This window comes from Micromys minutus (assembly GCF_963924665.1).
Source record: "Micromys minutus genome assembly, chromosome: 10".
Lineage (NCBI taxonomy): Eukaryota > Metazoa > Chordata > Mammalia > Rodentia > Muridae > Micromys > Micromys minutus.
In genome coordinates this window covers 6,609,259-6,626,597 of record NC_137979.1, presented here as the reverse complement: position 1 = coordinate 6,626,597, position 17,339 = coordinate 6,609,259, and the positions used below count along the sequence as shown (strand labels likewise).

At 47.2% G+C, this 17,339-nt stretch overlaps 1 long non-coding RNA gene across 1 annotated transcript in view; it reads left to right on the top strand.

Annotated features, from left to right (window-relative positions):
• The window catches only part of LOC308425284, a 70,039-nt gene that overhangs the window by 7,592 nt on the left and 45,108 nt on the right, over positions 1 to 17,339 (top strand). Inside the window, exon 2 of the long non-coding RNA XR_013975148.1 lies at positions 574 to 670. This is a non-coding gene — a long non-coding RNA (uncharacterized lncRNA). The remainder of the gene's footprint in view (positions 1 to 573; positions 671 to 17,339) is intronic.

Genomic DNA, 17,339 nt, shown 5'->3' with positions numbered 1-17,339 from the left:
ACCCTGATGATCTGAGTTCAATTCCCAAGATCCACAGAGTAGAAGGAAAGAACAGATTCCTCAAAGTTCTTCTCTGACTTCCACACACGTGCTGTAGAACACATATGCACACACGCACATTCACACATGCACACACACATACACAAATGAGTCAACAAATACATACATGTAATTTTTTTCAATGTTTATACTTGCCAGGTGTGGCAACACTTACTCCCAGCACTTGGTAGGATGAGGCAGGGGGATCAAGGTTTCAGGCCAGCTTTGATTGCATATGAAGGTCTAAAGAAATAAAATTTAAACAGCAGCTGGGTGTGGTGGCCTATGCCTTCTAATCTCAGGAGGCAGAGACATCCAGATCTCCTAGAGCTCTGTGGGTATGAGGCCAACTTGGTCAACAAAGCAAGCTCCAAGCCAACCAGGGCTACACAGCCCTGTCTCAAAATAAAATTTAAAAACGATAACAGAACAAAAAGGGCAGGAGGGAGGAAGGGCAAGAAGAACTTGCTTTGGTGGGTGGCTTCAGCTGAGTGCTCTGGGTCCGTCTAAAGTGTTCTTATGTCTGTCCTGCAGAGGGCAGCATGCCCCGGGCCTCCTTGTGATGTCAGGAGGCTGGACAGCCAAGAAGAAAATGGACTCCCTCCAACTGAAGACTTGCCTGGAAGCCACAGTGAGTGTGAGCTTTTGTAGACTCTGCAGTAGATTTTAGGCGTTGATGTGAACCACGTGTGGTCAGTGTTGGAGCTGTGGGTTGATTTCACAATTCGTCCATAAAACCATAATCTGTGAAAAGAGCTACCCTCATAATGTTTCGGGGAATGGGAGACTTTTGCCAGCCAGGATAGGGAGGTGGACCCCAGTAGCTCAGCAGGTGTGTGGTATGTTGGAGTGTGAGTATCTGTGGGCAGAGCTCTGTGGCTGCTCCTGCAGCTGCTCTGCAGAGCTTCCGGTCCACTGGGGACAGATCCTGGCCCATCACATCCCACGTTCTGTCAGCCCCAAGGCCAGACTACTCCCTTCACCACCCCATCCACCACCCATTAATGTAATAGCTTCCTTACCCTAAGACCCTATATGTGCTTCAGTCAACTGAGGGGCTGGAGAGACCTCGGGGCTCTAAGTGCTCAGGGGTTGAGCACATCCTCTTCTGGAGGACATGAGTTCTGTTCCTAGCTCACAACCCACCCCTGTAACTCCAGAGAATCTGATGAGCTCCCCTGCTCTCGTGCGCGGCAGCCAAGCACAGAGCGGTGCACATGCTCAGCATAAAAATAAAGAAAACTTTAAAGAGGACTTGAACGAGAGGTGGTTTGTGGTCTGTTATTTTTTTTTTTAATCCCATTTTGTTAAACGTTTCTGTCAGAAAAATAATTCCAAATGCTGTTTTGTTGTTGAGATTACCTCTCCTTCCTTCTACCAGCCCTCCCTGAATTGTACCTGCTGGGCCAGGTGATGGTAGTTCCTCAGCTGCAGCCCCTTTAAGTCCCCATCTGGGAATGTTCCTGTGACGTCTGCAGGAACCTTGGTGGTCCCTGTTGCTCTCCCCACTGGGTCAGCTTCACTGCACACAATCTCCATCGTGTGGAGCTCCACGACACTCCATGGCATGTTAAATCCTCAGTTTGCCAAACACCATGCTTAAAAGAGATTTGTTTTTAATGGCCGGAAGAAGGAGGCAAATTGTAAATCAGGTTTTGTTTTCGTTTTTTTTTTTTTTTTTTTTTTTTGCCTAAAATTACAAATTTCAAAAATATTTAAATTTGGGCTTGGGAAAAACAGTTTACATCTTTAATTCTAGGGATTCAGGCTGATCTCTGTGAGTTTGGAGCTAGCCTGATCTACATAGTAAGTTCCCAGGGCTACATAGTGAGACTCTTCGTCTTCAAAACAACTTTTAAAAAATATTTATTTATTTTCTGTATGTCATGGTCTCTGTCCTCAGACACACCAGAAGAGGCGTCAGATCCCACTATTAATTGTGAGCCACCATGTGGGTGCTGGGATTTGAACTCAGGACCTCTGGAAGAGCAGTCTGTGCTCTCAACTATTGCTCCATCTCTCCAGCCTTCGAAAACAACTTTTCAATTGATGTATTTTGTTTATAATCTAGTTTGTCTCTCCTTCTCCTGCTCCCTTCTATCCTTACCCCTCCTCTCTTTTTGTTTTTGTGAAACAGAATTTCAACAGTACCCCTGGCTGTCTGAGAACTTACTCTGTAGACCAGGCTGGCCTCCAGCTTAAGAGATCTGCCTGCCTCTGCCTCCTTAGTGCTGGGCCTGAAGATGTGCTCCATGCATTTAGTTTTTTTCTTTCATCTCTCTTAACTTGTTTTCATTTGTTTGTCTGTTGTTCCATTTTGGTTATCTGTGGCAGTGGGTTTATTCGAAAGCAGTAATACCAGGAGGAGGGGGATGGCCGGCAGGGTGGCTCAGCAGGCAAAGGTGCTTGCCGCCAAGCCCGGTAACCTGAGTTCAGTACGCAGGACCCACAATTGTTCTCTGACATCCATCATGGTGCTTACAAGTGCACACAGACAGGTGCGCACAATAAAATGTAACTTCAAGCATGTTTTTAAACAGCTAACATTAGGGCTGGAGATGTAGCTCAGTGGTGGAGTACTTGCCTAGCATGTCAAAGTACTGAGGTTTCATCCCCACTACTGTAAAAACAATTGGGGAGGGGGAGGGAGAGGAGGAAGGAGAGGAGGAGGGAAAGGAGGAGGAGGAAGAGGAGGAGGAAGAGGAAGAAGGAAAGGAGGAGGAGGGAGAGGAGGAGGGAAAGGAGGAGGAGGAAGAGGAGGAGTGAGAGGAGGAGGAGGAGGATCTGTCCCACCTGAAGTTCTCAGAAAGCTACAGAGCTGACACCTCTGGAGAGATAAATGATATTATTGTTTAATTGTAAATACAGAAGCCAGGGCTAGGAGTGTCACCCAGGGAACTGGCCCACCGTGCCTAAGACCCTGGGTTTCATCCCAAGCACCAAAAAAAAAAAACCAAAAACAAACAAACAAAAAAACCCAGAGAACTGGGACTCACAAAGCAAGCCAGGATGCCCCTAGGAAGGCCCCTGGTTTCTTACCCCTTTGGCCTCCATTAGAGGGAAGGTGAATCACATTTGTCTTCACACTGACCTGAAAAACAAAGTAAAATTAATGAGAAACAAAAATACAAATACCTAACTTTACACTTCCTGTCCTTTATACAATTGTCTGTCCTAGTTGCTTTAACCCAAATTGTTGAAACACATTGGCCAAACTTGCCTGATCTGTGTGACTCAAATTTTCTGGTTAAGGGCTGAAGTCACAGCATGTGTCATAATGGTAATGCCTGCCTGGGATGTTCAAGTCCTCATGTTCTGGCCCCAGCACCAGAAAGTCAACAGACATAAACAAATTACCAGTTAGAGGACAGACGGTGCAGCCAGGGGGGGAAATGTATCTGATTCCATCCTGCAAACTGGAAAGGTTTGTTGTTGTGCCTGTGTATCTCTGGCTATCCTAGAACTCCCTTTGTGGAACAGGATGGCATCGAACTCTCAGAGATCCACCTGCCTCTGCATCCCATGCTGGGATCAACGATGCGTCCCATCACCTCCCTGCCTGGAAAAGTTCTCTTTTAAAGCTTGAAAAGCCCTCCTCTGTAGCCAGGTTTAGGGACACATTTGAGGGACACATACATACCAAGGGACACTGAACTCCTGGGGCACAACTGCCGTAGTTTCATTCTAGTAACTGACACAAAAGAACCAAATTATTGCTACCTCTCAGCTGTTATTCCAGTCGGTGACTTTGGGAGCAGTTTTTGGTCTCTTAAGTGCTTGCAGATGTAGGATGGGCGTTAGGTTGCTTAAGCTCTGGTCATTGATAGTTAAGATTCTCATACAAGTCTTCCCAAACATGTCTGACTGACTGCAGATGGACCAGTAACTCCAGAACAAACTGGGCACTTCCTGCAGGCAGACTGGATCAATAGTGACCCCAGCCATGAACTTGTGATTTGGGGTGTGTTTTGTTTTAATCACCCCCCCCCCAAAAAAAACCCCCAAACAAACAAAACTGCACACACAAATGTAACAATACTTTTTTTTAAAAAGTAAGCAAGAAATAAAAGTATGGATCGGAGGTTGTTCTGGGTAGAATGGATAGTGGTTGTGAGTGGGCGCTCTTCCCAGGGCTTTTCCCAAGGTACGCTGGACAGGTGAGTAGGAGCAGTGGAGGGCTGGACGGAAGGGAGGAGAGGGACAGCAGGACTTGGAAACGAGTCTGCCACTGCCTTCTTTGTGGGTGGCTGGGATTCTCCCTGTCACCTCTGTGTGCCTGTGTTCAGATTATCACCCATCTGGCCTTAGAAAGCCCTGGGCTTCTGCTTTTGAGTAAAACACAGGTGTGAGCGCGTGGTGAAGGACTCAGCAGGCGGGGACACAGTCACAGCATTTCAGGCTGGCCTGTGTTTAAATCACCACTTACCAGTTTTCGGTTAAACTGTGTCTTCCTGCCTGCAGCCCTTAACTGAGACTACAATGCTGGTGATTTCTCTGTGCTCTGTTTCTACGGAGCTCCTCCACTGATACGGTCTGCGTTGGAATAGAAATGAACTTTCTCCACACAGACCAAACATGTAGAAAGGGGTGTGGCTTCATTTTTGTCTTCAAGTTAATTTCTAGGTTTTATTTCCTTTGCTTCCTAGAAGGAATGTTGGGGTCACTCTGAAACAAATTATAACTTGTAACTTTAAGTGAGTCAGTATTTTTATTTGTAAAATTATTTGTTACACATTTGCCCTCTGAACCATCTCACCTTCCTGGGGTGTGTGTGTGTGTGTGTTAAAGTGCTGTGCCACCAAGCTGTAGCCTGACTCATACATGGCATTTTGGATGCCTAAGAGAAAAGACAGTTGCTCCAAGGATCTTATAGTCTTCCTGGGGCTAGAGGTCCAGCAAGGTCAGTAGACTTCTTACCTAGCATGCATGAGGCCCTGGGCTCCAACCCCAGCACTGTATAGAATGCTGTAACCCCAGCAGTGGGGAGGTAGAGGCAGGAGGATCAGGACTTCATGGCCATCCACATAGACACTGAAAATGCCCTAAAAATCCAGGTAAAGAAAGCTTCATAAGACTTGCCCTAGGAGCTCTAGGTAGTTCCGGCTAGAGGAAGGAAAGACAGGCGTCTGCCTGTGACACTCGGGGAGAGAGTGGATATCTAAAGCCATTATACTAGATAAGTTGGTTGGACAGATTTTGGTGGGATTGTGAGTTTGAATTTGATGCCAAAGGGGGGGGAAGAAAAGAAAGAAAGAAAGAAAGGAAGAAAATGTAATACATTTTGAAACAGGAGAGTGCTAAGAGAATAAATAGGAAAACTTTTATTTCCATTTTACACCTAGAAAAGGCAATGCTTTTTTCTTTTAAAGAATTACTTATTTTATGTATACGAACATAAGAAGAGAGCATCAGATCTCATTACAGATGGTTGTGAGCCACCATGTGGTTGCTGGGAATTAACTCAGAACCTCTGGAAGAGCAGTCACTGAGCCGTCTCTCCAGCCCTTAAGCAATGCTTTCCTTTTGAACAACTTTCCAAGGTCTCATGACCAGCTGGGATTGGATCCAGCACACCTCAGAGTCACATAAACTATTTTGTATTCTCTGCAGATACAGGTTGACTTTGCCTGTGACCAGGTCCCCACCCAGCTATGACCTTGTGTATTTTTAGTCTGTATGCAGCTGCATTTGCCTATGACTATCATTCCCTAAACTGAGCTGTCACAGGGCAAAAGGGGACTTTAGATAAGTTACCTCCCAGCCTGTTGTTGGCACCGAGAAAGCTGGGGTAGGAAGCTGGCCTCGTCTCCTCACTCTGAATAGAGAACATGACAGACAAGTCCCCAGAGCTGCAGAGAGCTGGTCAGCCCCCTGCCAACTTTGGTTTGCACCCAGGTGTTCTGTGTGTTCCTTTGTTATTTCTTGGGTGTTCAGTAACCACCTAAGCATGGTGGCACACACCCATAACCCCAACACTGCCAAGGGGGCACCAGGAGAATCAAAACTTAAAGGTCACCCTCTATTATGTATAGAGTTCCAGGCCTGCCTAGGTTTATGAGACCCCCATCTAAAAGAAAAGCCTAAAGCAAACAAAATGGAACTAGGGAAAGAAGAAACAAAGTATACATGCTCTCTTAGGATGGTCTAATTTTGTTTGGAGAGACTCCACCTTGACCAGAGAGGGCACCTTTACCCTTACTCTTCCTGTCCCCCAAGATCCTGGAAACCCGAGCTGGTCACCCTTTTCTTGACCTTCCTAGTCTCCAGTGTAACATTTGGCTAATTATATTCTTCCTGTCTGAGGGGAAGAGAAAAGTAACTTCTTGAGGAGCATTCCCATTTTAGAGGGTTCTGGTTCTGTTTAAAAAATAAAAACCTTCCCTAAAGATTGGGGGGGGGGGTCATGTGTGTGCATGTGTGTAGGCTGGGGAGGACTGGTGTGAGGCAGTGAGAGGATACATGTGTGTGTATGTGTGTAGAGGCTGGGGGAAGGTGTCTGGTGTCTTCCTCAGCTGCTCTCTGTCTTGTTTTCTGAGGCAGGGTCTCTCACTGAACATGAAGCTCACAGACTGAGCTAGGCTGGCTGGCCTAGCTCTGTTGGGATTCTGTAAACTCCACCCCACAGTTACCAGGCACTATAAAAGAGGCCGCTGGGCCCCTCCTCTTTCTCTCTTGTGTTCTTGCTCTCCGCCCCCCATTCCCTTCCCTCCTCTCTCTCCACGTGCTCATGGTTGGCCTCTACTTCTCTACTCCTCTCTCTCTCTCTCTCTCTCTCTCTCTCTCTCTCTCTCTCTCTCTCTCTCTCTCTCTCTCTCTCTGCCTCTACAACTCTCAACTCTCCCCATGACCTGAATAAACTCTATTCTGTACTATACCGTCGTGTGGCTGGTCCCTCAGGGGGAAGGGATTTCCAACATGGGTTCCCTAGAGGCATCCCCCTTGCCCCCATGCCTTGCCGCACCTCCATTGGGGAATATCCCTCCCCCTCTCTTCATCTTTTTCCTAACAGTCTATGAAAACATCAACCTCCATCTCCATCTGCCTAGTGCTGGGGTTAGAGACATGACAGTAGTGCCCCCAGTTTTTTACCTGAGTGCTGGGTATCTGAACTCTTGCCCTCCTGCACCCTAGACCACTTCCCCCAGCCCGCAGCCTCTTTCTTTTGCTTTCAAAACAATCGATGTCTGTCTTCCGTCTGTATGTCTGGGTTTGGAGGCAAGGAAGGACAGACAGACATGATACTGACAGCAGCCAGATCACCTTTGTCCCTGAAAGTGTTCTTAAGAGACCCGTCCTCATGGTTTCCTCATGTGCGCACTGGAATGATACAGTTGATGGTACAGATGCAGCATGGCTACACAACCAGCACAGTGCGTGGCTCAGGGGACACCTCGTGGCTCAAGGGACAGCCTCGTAGCTAGGATGCTTGTGATATAGGAAGGAAGATGTCAGCCAGGAGGCCCTGGTGAAGTCTGGGCAAATCCAAAGCTAATGCTCCACCTCTAGGGTTTATTCTGGCTTCTCGAGGAAATGGTGATATCAAACAGATCTCCTGAGGCTAGCCCATTACCTGCCATTTCTAGCTTTTGAAGGGGAAAACTTCCTTAGCACACAGGGGCCTCAATTCTAGGCACGCAGAACCCCTCTGAGCCAGGCAAGTGCAGGCAAACGACAGGGCGTGCTGCCCTCTTGGTTCTGTGGGTGGCAGTAACAGGGGTTGGGGGTAAGGCATGTTCCTGGTATATTCTGTCCCTTGCCTGCTGTGGCCACATCCTGCCAACCTCCTTGGGGCACCACAGCATCCTCCTGTAGCCTGGAAGGGGAATAGCTGTGGGGGGGGGGGGCAGACACTGTGACCTGTGCTCAGGTTGGAGTAGGGTCTTGGGCTCCTCAAGCTGTGGCCCAATAGATCTTTTGCTTTATGGAACAGGGACTAACAGGTACTCTCTCCAGCTACTCTGATCACCTGGTTGCCTTAGGACCCTTCCCACTGGTCTTAGCCACATTGTCACAGAGCAAGAAAATCCACACACCATAAAGCCTGTGCCCTGAGGCTGGGGGTCTGCCCCTAAGTTTCTATATGTGTAAAATGGGAGAAAAAAAATACCCACATACTTTTGTGATAAGGTTTGAAAAAACCAAACTGGTACAAACTACAGAGCACATACCTACCTGTATGTGAGAGCTATTTTAAAAAACAAACCAAATCAAACAAACAAAAACACTAGTTGTCTCAATAGAAACAGCCAGCAGGTGTGACCAAGCCCAGCTTCCTGAAGCTATGTCTAACATAGCTCAGCTTCTAAACGGAAAGAACCACGGGTCTCAAACATCCCTTTGCCATGCTGTTGGCATTTTAATTTCTATTGGATTTATTTATGTGTGTGCTTCTTGCAAGTGTGTGTGTGTGTGTGTGTGTGTGTGTAGGTCAGAGGAGTACTTTTATAAGTTGATTCTTTCATTCCACCAGGTGGGTCCTGGGGATTGAATTCGGCTCCTCAAGGTTGGCAGCTTTTAAGCACTGAGCCATCTTGCCTGCTCTCTGCCACTGTGTTCTTTTCAGTGATTCTTGTTACTTAGGGTGGTGTAATGGAGCCAACCAATGTGTGATACCACATCATTTCCCAGAATCTCTTCTGTGTAAGTTCATTGCCCTCAAAAGGAAACATAGTTATGCAACCAGACTGACAAAGTGGGGCTGTCGAGGCAGCTCAGCAGGTAAGGGTGCCTGCTGAACACACACGAAAACCTGAGTTCGGATCCCCAGCCCCCATGTGAAATGTCTGTTCTGTTCTGGCCAGGCAGCCTTGGTAAGCTCAGCACGGTGGGGGATGAAGCCAGAAGTATCATGTTCATAAGGCCATCCTGTCTCAAAGGGATAAGGTAGAGAGTAATTGCAGGACATCCAGTGTCCTCCCTCTGGCTTCTTTGCATGCACCAGGACACCATTTTCACACACAAGAGTAAATAAATAAACTGAAGGCTTATAATACCAAAGGCTTTGTGTAACTATCCCTTTGATTCATATAAGGTCTAGGTAAAAAAAAAAAAAAAAAAACACCACAATGATTCCCAAGGCAGCCCTGTTGGCGTGCAGCAAACCTGAGCTCATGTGCCACAGAACAGAGTGCTCGGCACTGTCCCCTGAACATGGTTGTGGTTGACGTGACCGTGACAGGAGGTACCCTGGTTGATTCCCTCCCTGTGCATGACAACTTCAGAAGTCTGTCTGTTCCAGAATATTTCAAGGAACACTGCTGGCTTTTCCTTCGGTGGACACTTTAGGTCTAGAGGGCAGTGGCTTCTTCCTTTTGCCCAGCCGATTTTACAGTATTCTTCTGAGGGTGGCTCCCCATTCTTGAGAGTTAGTGGTCCATACTGAGAGCTTGCTCAGTCTCCTGGTAGAAGTGGGGACTGGACAGATGGTAAGGTGATGTTTTACCAGCATGCAGGCAGCCAGGCTGTTGGCTAGCCTCACTGTGTAGGTGATGTCTAGCTGTGTTGCTTAACTGCCGCTGGTCCCTTCCTCACAAGTCTTACATACATCTGTCTTTGGAGAGCTTACCAAGTGGTCCGTGAGCCAGCCAACAAGGTGAATTGGAGGCAGTTGTCACCCGAGCCTACAGTTCCAGAGGACAGGAAATGCAGATCTGATTTACTAGAACCCTTGACACCTGAAAGTGATCATGCCCCTCACAGCAAGTTCCTACTGTGTGCCTCAGATGATTCCCCATGGGAGCTGCTGTTGGGCAACCTGGAGCCCAGCTGGCCAGTCTCCAGCAGAGAGCCCCAGGTCTCAGAAGGCAGTAGGGCCAAGCTGGCTGTGCTGCTGTTAATACTAGCAGCTTCCATGACAACCTGGAGATAAACACCTGTGATCAAGCAAAGGCTGGAACAAGATTAGGTGTCTGGGCAGAGTGGGGCCTGGACTGTGATTCAGACACCCTTAAATGACCTGTCTTTTTTTATAGGGCTATTCTATCGGTATAATTTGTTTGTTAGCCAGATAATGTAGCAGGAACTCAAAGTGACTACCCTGGGCAGGTGTCTTTGAGGGTAGCAGGTGTCTTGCGCTTTCTCCGGGTGAAATGCTGAATTCGATGGGAGGGGTACTTGGGAGCTGCTAGGCCAACCCAGTTGCCCCATGCGCCAAAGCCTCTGCTGCCAGCCCTGGGTTGCAGCAATGCAGAGATCATCTCTGGGTCTCTTTGCAACAAGTGGCTCCAACACCTTCCTGCCCTAAAGCAAAACATGTGACTTAAAAGAAGTAACCTGACCTCAGTTACCAGGTGCAAATATCAGTGACTGGGAGTCACCCGGACGCCAATCTTTGAGCTCTGCTTCTTAACTATTAGAAGTACACTGTTCAGGGTGTAATAAAGGTTGTCTGCCTCTCCGTTTATGATTTCCAGTAAACCAGAGCACTTCAAGGAAGGGCCAGGGCAAGTGAGAGGTTCCAGACCAGGCCCTCCACTGAGCTGGCAAAGCAGTTTCTGTACAGTCCTAAGAGGCAAGAGCAAGGCCACAGATCCTGACAAAAAAGGACCTGAGTCAGCCTGTCTGGGCAGCTTTGGAGGAACAGGCAGTTCTTGACCCCAGCCAGTCAGCTTATGTGCACTCTCAGGTGGGAAGGTCAGAGAAGGAAGAAGTCAGTCTTCCATTTCAGTTTTTCTGTGCTTACTGATGGCGGTCAGGGCAGCCCAGTGCTCTGGGCACATTCGTCTGCCATTCTGAGCATCAGCAGCTCAACTCTTACAGAAAACTGGGGAAGCTTTCCCGGCGACAGCTGTGCTGGGTTCTTCTGCATCTAGCCACTGTGGGGAAACCCAGACCACAAGGAAACTGCAGGCAGGCAGTATGCCTGCCTGGGAAGGGAACTAAGGTTCTCCTGCCTACCCTCTGATGCTCTCTAGGCCCTTTGGGTTTGTTTGTTTGTTTGTTTTAGAATAATGCTTTTTAAAAAGATTTATGTATTTTATGTATGTGAATACACTGTCACTCTCTTCAGACACACCAGAAAAGAGTGTCAGATTCCATTACAGATGGTTGTGAGCTACCATGTGGTTGCCAGGAATTGAACTCAGGACCTCTGGAATAGCAGACAGTGCTCTTAGCTGCTGAACCATCTCTCCAGCCCCTTTGGGGTTTGCTTTGTTTTGGTTTGGTTTTTTTGGTTTTTTTTTTTTTTTTTTTTTTTTTTTTTTGGTTTTTTTTTTTGTTTGTTTTTTTGTTTTTTGTTTTTTGTTTTGTTTTTTTTTTTTTTTTTTTTTGAAGTACCTAATTGAGCAGCAAACATTGGAAACTTGTATCAAATTAATTTAGCCAGAAGCTACCAGGAGCTGTTTTCAGTAGCATGTGTCCCTCTACTTAGTGTGTTAAGAACAGTGCCCCATATGCCTCACCTCTGCTTTGGCACTGGGCAGGTCTTTGCTCAAGTGGAAATGAGCACTGGTAACTGGTAGAGATAGGAAATATACACAGGATGAAACACTGAGGGCTGGGGATATTGCTTTCTTAGTAAGCACAAAGCCCTGGTTCAGTCTCCAGCTATAAACTGGGTCTGATGGCATATGCCTATAATTCCAGCATTGGGAGTTAGAGGCAGGAGAATCATAATCCCAAGGTCATCCTTGGCTACACCGTGAGCTTGAGGCCAAACTTTAGATTCCATCCTAAAAAAATTTTAGAATCCTAGGAGTGCTAGTAATAAGTGCTGTTTGAAAGTTGAAACACGGGGCTGGAGAGATGGCTCAGCAGTTAAGAGCACTGACTGCTCTTCCAGAGGTCCTGAGTTCAGTTCCTGGCAACCACATGGTGGCTCACAACCATCTGTAATGGGATCTGATGCCCTCTTTAGAGGTGTCTGAAGAGAGCAGCAGTGTACTCAAATACATAAAACAAATAAACAAATCTTTAAAAAAAAAAAAAAGAAGTTGAAACATTGATAATGTCAGTCAAGGGACTGAGGAACTGACAGGGTGGTCAGGGACAGGCTCTCAGAGGGATACCTGAAAAAGAAGCAGAGTCAAGAAGGAGCAGGGCCATAGTGACCAATGTAGTCCCATGTCCTCCCGGCTCATATAAGGACAGGAAAACATGGTGACAAGAAGAAAAGTACTTGGTTGGGATATGTAACCCTTCTTTTCCTGTCTTCTGAATTATCACCCAAACATCCATTTGGTATAAACCTTTATTGGGTGTCCTCAGTGCCAGACACTCTGCTGGGCAGTGCTGAAACCAGGACAAACCTATCCAAGTACCCTTCGAAAAGAGGCATTCAGGGTGGTGGAGAATTAGCCAGAACCCCCAGAAAGCAGAATGCTGAGTTCTGTGGGAGGAGAATGCAGAGGCTAACAGAGGTCAGAATGGGTTTCTGATCCATTAAGGGCTCTGACGGAAAGAGATGAGAGAGACAGAGAGAGACAGAGACAGAGGGGCGGTGCTATGGGATGCAGTGACAGGAAGGAGGCTGAGCCATGTTAAGGGATGGTTGAGTGGAAGCCTGGGCCGTGTTGAGGGGTGGGGTGTGGAGGTTAGTCTGCAGAAGAGAGCAAGTCTGTTGCAGGCAAGGAGAAGCTGGAGGCTGGGGTAAGCAGGTATGGGAGGTCTTGAGATGGACAGCTGCTGGGAACAGTCACAGAGGCCTCAAATGCTCTGGAGCCTCAGCCAGACACTCAAGAATAGCTTGTAGAGTTGAGGCAGATTACTAAGGAGCCAAATCAGCAGCAAGCAACAAAATGAGAAGCTACTTATGAACTGTGCCTCAGAGCCACTCTAAGGATGGCTTCCTTCCTGAGAGCCCGCCCATGGCCTGACCGATCCCTGCCAGTAGCTTCTCTTGACAGATGAGAATAGAGATGGACCTCAGCCAGGCACCAGGATGTGAATGAGCAAGTGCAGGAAGGCACATCAGCCACTTAGTTCTTACTGGACAGAGCTGCACAGTTCCAACCTGGAAGCGAATACCAGGCTTTGCCTTTAGGTCAAGAAGACATTTTTCACCAAATCCCTTTCAGGCATGTCACTGGGTTGTAAAATGACAAAGGAGCTGTTACCACATCCCTGTAAATATGTATCTGGACTTAAAAGAACAACAACAACAAAAAAAAAAAAAAAAAAAACCAAGATAATGTGTGTTACCCCAGCCTGCTGTGGGACACCAGTATTTTCCACCCTTTCTATATAGTCAATCCCCAGTTTGTATTCCTCTGGTTATCTAACACACACACACACACTCACACACTCACACACAGCTTCTTAACAACATTCTAGCATAAGTAATGATAGACACCAATTACTAAGTACAGCTAATCTGTTCACAACCAGAATGGGGTGAGAGACAGACAGACAGACAGACAGACCAGAGGATTCTGTGGCCTCAACTGCTCCAGGCACTAGTAACTTCATCACATTTCTTTCTTTTGCTTAAACAGCCCTGTGTCCCTAGCGGTCCTTTCTCTGCCCTTACAACATGGCCAGTCCTAGAGCCAACTGGTGGACTATCCCACCCCACACCCTTGCCTCTGCCTCTGCTCCGGTTTACTCGGTGGAGAGCACTATCAAGAGCTCAAAGATTACGACAGAAGTTGGTTCCCCCTGGGAAGGGTGGGTTTGGTCTGTGGGTAACTCCCAAGATCCACACGGTAGAAAGAACATGGACTCCTAAAAGTTGTCTTTGATGTCTACGTGTATTCCACGGCACATAGTCCCTCTACCTCTACATACATACAGAAGTAAATGTTTTGTTTTGTTTTTTTGGCTTTTTGACTCAGGGTTTCTCTGTGTATCCCTGGCTGGCCTTGAGCTCAGAGATCTGCTTGCCCAGGTGCTGGGATTAAAGGTATGCCATCACCACTCAGTAATATATGTAATTTTATTTTATTTTTACATTCAATATTTTATTTCCCTCCTACCCCCCACCACAGTTCTGCATTTTATGCCTCCTTCCTGCACCCCTGTCTCCATGAGGATGTCCCCACCCCACCCACACTGCCAGACCTCTAAACTCTCTGGGGCCTCCCATCTCTTGAGAGTTAGGTCATCTTCTCTAACCAAACCTAGACCCAAGAGTCCTCTGCTGTACATGTGTCGGGGGCCTCATATCTGCTGGTGTAATCTGCCTGGTTGGTGATCTAGTGTCTGAGAGATTTTGGAGGTACAGGTTAATTGAGACTGCTGGTCCTCTCACTGGGTCACCCTCCTCCTCCACTTCCTCCATCTTTTCCCTAATTCAACCACAGGGGTCAGCAGCTTCTGTTGATTGGTTGGGTGCAAATACCTGCATCTGACTTTCGGCTGCTTGTGTGGTCTTTCAGAGGGTAAATGTATTTTTTTTAAGTATTTATTTATTTTATGTACATGAGTACAGGTAGCTGTCTTCAGAGACTCACCAGAGGAGGGTGTCAGATCCTATTACAGATGGTTGTGAGCCACCATGTGGTTGTGGGAATTGAACTCAGGACCTCTGGAAGAGTAGCCAGTGCTCTTAACCGCTGAGCCATCTCTCCGGCCCCCATATAAATGTAATTTTTTTAAAAAGAGTTTATTCCCCTTGGTCTCCGCCCAATTACTAAATCCTTCCCTTGGAGCACATAGCTCCTGCCAGAAGCCCCTCCAGCCCTCCCTTCATACCATCTGAAGCTACAGATCCTGACTCCTCCCCACTGTGGATATCCCCTAGAAGCACCCCCAGGCTGCCATCAGCCCCTCCCACACTCCCATATAAGAGCCCCACATGGGTCGGGTACCTATTTCCTACCTCCTGATTTTGATGAAATGAGGGCTCTATCATCCCCATCTGAAAACAGCAGAGCTGAGGCTCAGAAGTTTAACAGACGGTGTGAGGGGGGGTACACAGCTGGCAAATGGCAGAGCGGGTCTCAATTCCAGCTGTTCCAAAGTGTGTGTGTGTGTGTGTGTGTGTGTGTTGTCATTAGGTTAGATTTCTTCCCACACACTGGAGTTCACCTCCGCAGATCCTGTGGGTCTGTTTACTCTGGTTCTTCGTTTCTTACTCCACAACCAATTAATATGAGAATAGGAGGCCAGTACCTAGAAGACAGTTTCCTGGGAACTAGTGAGAAGTGACTGGGGGCTGGATACGGTGGAGGAAGGGCGCGGAAGCCTGTGACATCAGGCTGGTGTGAACCTGAGTGTCCTGTGCCTCACTCTGTCCTTTGCTCTGAAGGGCAGACACACTCCTGACATAGCCCCTGGGGGCTGTAGTGAAGTGCTCAGTCTGGCGAAGAGGTAACCTGGGGTTTCCTAATACTGTTCCCCGAGTCTCAGCACCGCTCCTGCACTTGATCCTAGCCAACAGAGACATGACACAGTGCTGGTCCTTCAGTGGCTGGCTTTCAGTGATTGATGGAGAGACTGAAACTGCTGACTCAGTTCGCAGGAGGATATTACTTTTTATTTTTAAGGAACTTTCAAAACCACCTAAAATTTAATTGTACACTCAACTTAGCCCTGGAGACTCCTTGGGTGTGAAGTTTTCGAGCACTTTTATATCAGTTGGGATTGGAGACTCTGAGGACAGACCAGGAAGTTGCTGTTGGGCTCCTGAGCTACCTAGTAGGCATAAAGACCTTTTAAAGTTTTAAAATGTAAACTCTGCCCATGAGCAGCTGTGTCCTGGCAGTGGTGGTGCACAGCTTTAATCCTAACATTTGGGAGACAAAGGCGGTGGCTCTGTGAGACCCAGGACAGCCAGGATTACACAGAGAAACCTTGTCTCAAGAACACCCCCCCCAAAATTGTTTCATTTTAAAGGTTTTTTTTTTTTTTTTAATAATTTTTATTGGGGTGTGTACAATGCTACATCTAGGGTGTAGAGATCAGAGAAGAATTTTCTGGAGTCTCCTCTCCCACCGTGTGCAAGTTAGGGAGTATATTAGCCGAGGCTACCTTCTGAGCCATCTCAGGGAAGCATCCTACTTTTCAAAATGAGGGTGGGATGGCCAGCACCACAGTGAAAACGAGAGTTTACATTAGATACAAGTGGAGGATGAGCTAGAGGGAGCCTTTAGCCTACTAATGACCTCTGGGGCCAGCATAGCAATTCTGGAATGAATCGTCCAGCCTGCCCTATGCCTTACTTTTATATTGAAGGAAAATTTCTATCTTGATTAAGCCACTGTTGTTTTCTGTTTCATAGAGCTGAGCCAGATTCTAAACAATCATCACATTCTGTTTGTCAACGTGGTGTCTTAGGGTTTCTATTCCTGCACAAACATCATGACCAAGAAGCAAGTTGGGGAGGAAAAGGTTTATTCAGCTTACACTTCCACACTGCTGTTCATCACCAAAGGAAGTCAGGACTGGATCCAAGCAGGTCAGGAAGCAGGAGCTGATGCAGAGGCCATGGAGGGATGTTACTTACTGGCTTGCTCCCCCTGGCTTGCTCAGCTTGCTTTCTTATAGAACCCAGGTCTACCAGCCCAGGGATGGCACCACCCACAAAGGGCTGGGTCCTCTTCCCTTGATCACTAGTTGAGAAAATGCCTTACAGCTGGATCTCATGGTGGCATTTCCTCAGCTGAGGCTCCTTTCTCTGTGATAACTCCAGCTTGTGTCAAGTTGATACAAAACCAGCCAGTACAATTGACCCCCGTCAACTTGACACACAAACACATCACTATTAAGCCTCAACCCTTACTTTCTTATTCATCCCCAAGATCTAAATAACCTTAAGAGTCCCACAGTCTTTTACAAATTCTTATATATTAAAATAGTAATCCCTTTAAAATATCCAGTCTCTTTTAAAAATTAAAGTCTTTTTACAACTTAAAGTCTCTTAACTGTGGGCTCAACTTCTTCCTTCAAGAGGGAAAATATCAGGACAGTCACAATCAAAAGCAAAATCAGACTCTAAATGTCTCCAAGGGCTTGGGTCAGTTCTTCCTTTGTAGCACACACATTGTGTAGACCTTCTAGGGTCCAGTTGCCTGTTCTCCACTGCCACTGCTGCTCTTGGTGGTCATCCCATGGCACTGGCATCTTCAGAACACTGCTTCCTGGGGCATTAATTGCAACTGAGGCTGCACCTTCACCAATGGCCTTCCATGGCCTCTCACAGTGCCGAGCCTCAGCTGCTCTCCATGACCCCTTCATTCCTTCACAACCAGTACCACCTGGGTGACTCTTACACATAACCAGTCCAGCCACAGTGTGAGGTACAACCTAGGCTATCTCTGGAACACAGTTCTTTGTGCTCTCAGGAAAAACTTCCTAGATTTCACCTCAGTGATGCTGGTCTCTTCTTAATCACCACTAATTTCTTAGCTCCAGCTGACCAG